A 6,000-nucleotide genomic window follows, 5' to 3' on the forward strand; every position below is an offset into this window, starting at 1 on the left:
TCACTTATTACTTACTTACATCCAGCATTACTTCCAACATTAAAATATGTCTTGGATCACTAATCACACTAGCATTAACTTATCTGCTGTAATATATGCTCTAGTATGTGCTGATATGCAGGTAGAGATAATATTTCTGGATGCAGCCAGTGTCTTCATCTTCACAGCAGTAGGAACCCAACAAGGAGGAAGAGGAAGGGCTTCACCAAGGCTGCGACTCCCTCAATGCTCAGTGATGGAGCTCCTGGTGGATGAAGCAAGAACATTATGGGACAAGGACACATTTAGAAATATACTGTTAAATTGGGGTCGTTCAAGAAAGTAGAGAAGGTAAATAAAGGACATTTCATTTGGCCAAAATCAAATAACATTGTTAAATAGAGGGAAATGATGCCAAAACTTTTACGAATCAACTTGAATTCTGTTGCGAGCATTGTAGTTTGTGATGCTTTCGGGAGAGGAAGGTCTGTCAGGACGTTCATACCTGACTGCTGGGGGGCGGTGGCGCCTGGCTGGGTGGTGGGAGGCTCGACACGAGATCCGTCCAGAGCTGCATTGAGGGCGTTCAGTTTGTCCGGGTCCAGCCTTGCCCGCTGGGCATCCGTTACCATGTCAACGTTTTCAGGACCAAGCGCCTGAAGCTGGCTGGCCGAGAGCGCCTGTTGAGAATAAAACATGGTTCACAGGAAAGACTTCATTTGGATCAGGCGGGATGTACGAGAGAGAGAGGATACTCACAGCAAAGTTTGTCGGAGGTATGAGCGGTATGCTGGTTTTTCTGAGAAATGAAAAGACGGATGGATCCAGAGAACTTAGCTCGGTTTTGTCCAGGCCCGCTGAAAAAGACAGAAAAAGTTAACATAATCATTTTCTGTTCTTAGCAATTGCTACCAACCCTCTGCTCTGAACTCACAGAGAAATGAGTTGCTCACCTATGATGTTGCCCATTGTTGCCACCTCGGCCTCCTGCCACCGGCTGGGCACTCCAAACACAGCGACAGCGAGCTTCTTGAACTCCTTCGTCACGGGCATGGGACACTCGACTTCCCCCAATGCGTCCACAGCATCCCTTTCATCAAACACACATACACACACATGTGAACATAATGTGTATCATGTAAGGATACAAAAACACATCACTTTCTTTTTGTCTCGATATTCCTCTCTCTCACATTCAACAGCCGCAACGGGGCGGAGTGCGTGTCAATGCAAGTCACCTGAAGGCGTCGGTCTGGAGCTTCCCTGCATCTTCGGTGCCGAGGCCGCAGATTAACAGGCTGAGTGCTGTCATGTCCGCACCACTGAGCTTATCAGCCGTCAGCCCACTTCTCTTAACGAAACCCTTCCAAACAGCCTCTCTCTGTTAAGACCAGTCGAGTATTATTTTTCTCATTACTCATTGAATTGTGTATATTAATTCATTTTCGAGTCATTTTTCACAAGCCTTTATTGTGATTCTCTCCAACCGTGGAAACTAACTGCAAACACACTAACCAGATACCTCCAGCGGTCGTATCTGAAACGATCTTCAAGGCGACGTCACATGACATTTTTTCCGTACACGAAGGTGTATTTAAACTCCACCTGTTGTTGCTTCCAGCCGCAGCCGGCCACGTGCTCCATAATCTCCAGAGAGATCGGCAGCGTCTCAAGGTCTGCGTCAGGGAAGCCCCGGGATATACAGCCCAGCTGGATGACCTCGCTTTCCTTCAGACCTGACACTTGACCAAAGGCCTGCAGAGGTTGGCAAGCATAGATGTAATACCCGGTCCAATGAATGTACACAATAAACTTTTACCGTCTCACATCTAACTTCATCTTCTATTCTCTATAGGGAAAGATAAGCTGTGTTCCACATTTTCTTCAATACAACACTAGACCCTACTACTTAATACCTTTTAATAAAAAAAATACACAACTGTAGAGTGTAGTGTTTATATCACTTTCATCCAGTTTGGACATTCAAATCCAAGACACCCTCTGACCTTCAGCTCCAACACATAACCACGAGAAGGTGTTCCTGGAATAAACCGGATCCAGATCACTGTTTTTTCGATTTACCTGGACGGCTTTGGTCGACAGAACGGCTAGCTGGTCGTCGTCAAAACCCGAAACGGACCCCAGAGTTTCCACCGCGGCGCGGAAGGTCTCATTTGACATCCCGTTCAGCTCTTCAGCCTTCCAGTTGACGCTGGCCCCTTGGAGGTCCTCGATCAACTCCACAGTGGGAACTGAGGTGTTTGCACCGTTGTCTGGGAGAGAAACGAGGAAGAAGAAGGAGAGAATTGTTGATTGATAAAGAGACGATGCACAGGACACCAAAGATAAGTTGTATTAATAACAAATAAATAAATAAATAAATAAAAATAGGGTGAGAGAGCAGTGTCAACGTCGTTTCTGTCTCACCCTCTCTCTTTCTACGTGAAGCGCCAGACTGGGTGGAGAGAGCAAAGACTTTCTCTTGGAAGGCGGAGAAATCTGGCGGCGAAGGGGACGCACGAGGCAGACTGTCCTTCAAGTCAAGCAGGAGTTCCTTCAGCCACGGCTGGCGCGGAGAGAGGACACCGTACCGTAAGACTAAATAACTGTTGTACTGAATATTCAAGGTCTTGTATTATTTTTGATCCTTTTAGCAGAACTCTGCACCACCAAACATATTTGGTCATACAATAACAGACGCGAGCGAAAGATAAAAGCAGAAGGAGTCACTTGAGAGAGAAGACCCTGCACATTGACACCCACCTTACGGCATAGCGCTCTTATTTCCGCATCGTCCAGCAGCAGGAGAGGACCCAGGGATTCCATAGTCTCTGCTGACCAGTTACATGGATTTCTACAGGTGATAAAAAAACGCATCAGATACTCTGAGGGTTCATGACTGTTTTTCATCCGTCCGTCTCTCCAGAAAGTCTGACTGCACAGGCCATCTTGAGCTGATCCCGTCCTACCCGTGAATCTGCTTGAGCAGGCGGATGAGGCCCAGCCGGTGCGGTTGGGGGATTTTGGGGCAGGACGCCATGGCTTGCAAGCTGGAGTTGAGGGTCCCGGGGTTCATGAGGAGCAGCTGGGCCGGGGCCAGCTCGCACAGCAGCTGCCCGAGCCCCAGCACCTCCTCGCCGGACAGAGCAGACACGTTGCGGCCCTGAGGACAAGCAATCACTCTCTTAGGGCTCTCGCGAGTCTCACATCGGGTACAACGCGTTTGGATTTGAAATGTGTGAAAATGTGGAGGCGGGCGGCGGGCGAGGGTGCGGTCGCGGTGCAAGTGGTCGGGCGTACGTTGGCCAGGCAGCGCAGGGCCCGCGTGGTGAGCGCGGGACGGGACCAAGAACACAGGGAGCTCAGGTTGGCCACGGTCATCTTGGCCAGGAAGGTGGGACACACCGAGTTGGGCAGGTCCCGCACCACACCGGGCCTGAGGAAAGAAGAACCCGGGACTTTCGGTTTGCGTGCGAGAGAAAGAGGGGGAAGGAGAGCGAGAGAGCGCTACGGAGGAGGAGCTTACGGAAGGTAAATCAGCAGGAGAGGAGGAATCTCGTCTAGCTCTTCTCTGGTGATGTTGCGGAAATACTGTGCTCTCTCTTTCTCTAAAGTTGCAAAAAGCCTCCGAGTAGCGCAGACAGCCTGCAACAGGTCAGATAGGTCAGTACATCCGTCTGTCTGTCTGTCTGTCTGTCTGTCTGTCTCTCTGTCTGTCTGTCTGTCCGTCTGCCTGCGTGTACCTGTGCTCTAGAGAGCCAGTGTGGCGTGTCTGTCATGGCCTTGGCCATTTCCTTGGAACCACTGTCAGTCACGCTGTCAATCATCCTGCAGGTGACTCCCTGTATGGCCGAGCCCAGCTTCCTGTCGCAGAAAAATGTAGCAGTGAAATGATGAGTGTCAATCAGCAGCATCCATTCGGGAGGGGAAATAATTTGACGCAATCTCAGAAATCAGTGCAGCGCAGATAAAGCCGACGGCCCCCGACGGCTCTTTGAAGAGAGGAGTATGACTGTGGAGCGTTCCATGAGCCCGTGCTGTGATGTCTGGGTGTTTGCCGTGATTTGTGCTTAAAGTTTTACACCCTTCGCCGCCATTTATTCTTTACCACCAGTTTTTGTCCCAAATCCTATCCATAACCTTTGCCATTACTTCTTCAACACTTTACTCACTTAATACCTGAATATAAACGTAACAACCAGCCAAACATTATAACCCTGAAATGCTTTTCAAATGTTTTGAATGGTATGTTTCGTCAGGGTCGAGAAGCAAGAGAAAAACAAGTATTGCTCACCTCATTTGGTGAGGCCGAATATTTTTCCCAATTATGTTTCTCACCAGGAAAGCCGACTGAGGAAGCAAAATGAGGAAGAAATGAACTTGTGGGACCAGTCCGTCAGTCCAGCTCGGCGTAGCACCATAGACGACAAAGAAATGCTACCTGTGCCTTATTCCAGTCGCGGCCTTCCACTTGGTCCAGAGATGTTATGTTTGCCTGGTTCAAGGCGTGCAGAGAAAGACTGGAAAGCAGGGAACGGGGAACCTGCCTCGCCAGCACCGGTGGTGCCACCTTTTTACGGAGCTGTGGGGAAATGTTTATTCCTCGTGAGAGTAAAGAGTTTACCCAGGCAAGGCAACGCAAGGCAAGGCAGCTCTATTTGTACAGAACATTTCATACACAAGTGCATAAAATGAATAAAAAAAAAATGAATGGAGACACAAAAGCTAAAAAGGGATTCAAAAGGACATAATAAAATCACAGATTGAAGGTTAAAGTGCGATTTAAAGCGGGCTGGTTTTTCACATAAAGGCAGGTGCAAATATGAACATTTTGAGCCTTTCTTTGCAGATGCTGAATCACTGCAATAAATGAACATCTTAAAGAACGTGTGAGGTCATTCTGGTTGCTTTCTCATCGTTCATTTCTCACCGCCTCTAGCAGGGACTTCCTCTGAGCCTTGGTCATCTGCTCAGTAACGTTCTCCAGACCCTCTTTACCCAGAATATCCTGGGCTTTGACCTTCTTGAGCATGGAGAAGGGCACACCCGTGATAGCTGGGCCCAGGGAAATCAGCTCCATACCAGAAACCTGGAGGCAGCATTCATAGAAGCAGAAAGAGGGACACGCATAGGTAAGAAAACAGGAAACAAGACGGTAAAAGCTGATTGTGCATGGTTAGTCCCGGGGCCTCACCGCCTTCCCTTCCAGAAGCTTCATGGCCAGCAGCCTGGCCTGGCTGAGCCTCCAGCGCACTCTGGATCCCAGCTTTTTGACAGTCTTCTGCAGTGTGCTGACAGAGAACTTGGACAGCTGCCCTGGAGACAGCATAGTCACACCGGTGTCCAGACTGAGCAGCCGGTCAGCACCGGCAGAGCCCTGACTGGAGTTCATCGACGACATCAGACTCTCAACCAAGTGCTTTCTCAGCTTGTCAAAGGAAAAAGGGAAGAACGGGAAATAATTGGGTGACGTGGAGTTGGAGACACATGGACAAAGACAGAGGAAGAGAAAGAGACAGTCGTACAGTCATGGTGATCATTGAGTGAGAGAAAAAACTCAACAGTCGAGACGAGAGATTGGTACCTTTTTGACTCCAGAATTGTCGCAGTGACCAAGCTGCGATATGAGACGTGTGCTGAGGGTGGAGTTCATGGCTGGAGCGTCATAATAGTAACAGGCCAACATGCCGAGCCTGAGAGGGATCCGGTGCAAAATAATAGCAGTTCACATTGACTTGTAAGGGTGCAAATGGGTGCTTGTTCTCAAATTTTGATATGGATTCCATTGCATTGATGTGGGACCATTGTACCTTAACATAACCAGACATTGAAGCAAGGGCTTCATGTCATGGCTGTGACTATGGTGGGTGATCATATTGAGACTATATCCACTAGTGTTTGTGTTATCATATTGTGATGCAGTTAAATGTTGTGTATAAAGGCAGCATTGCATTAAAGTAATATGATTAGGACTGTTCTAGCTATTTAGGCCTGTTTGAATGTTGATTGTTTCTTCTTAAT

This window comes from Zeus faber (genome assembly GCF_960531495.2).
Source record: "Zeus faber genome assembly, chromosome: 8".
In the NCBI taxonomy this organism is placed as follows: domain Eukaryota; kingdom Metazoa; phylum Chordata; class Actinopteri; order Zeiformes; family Zeidae; genus Zeus; species Zeus faber.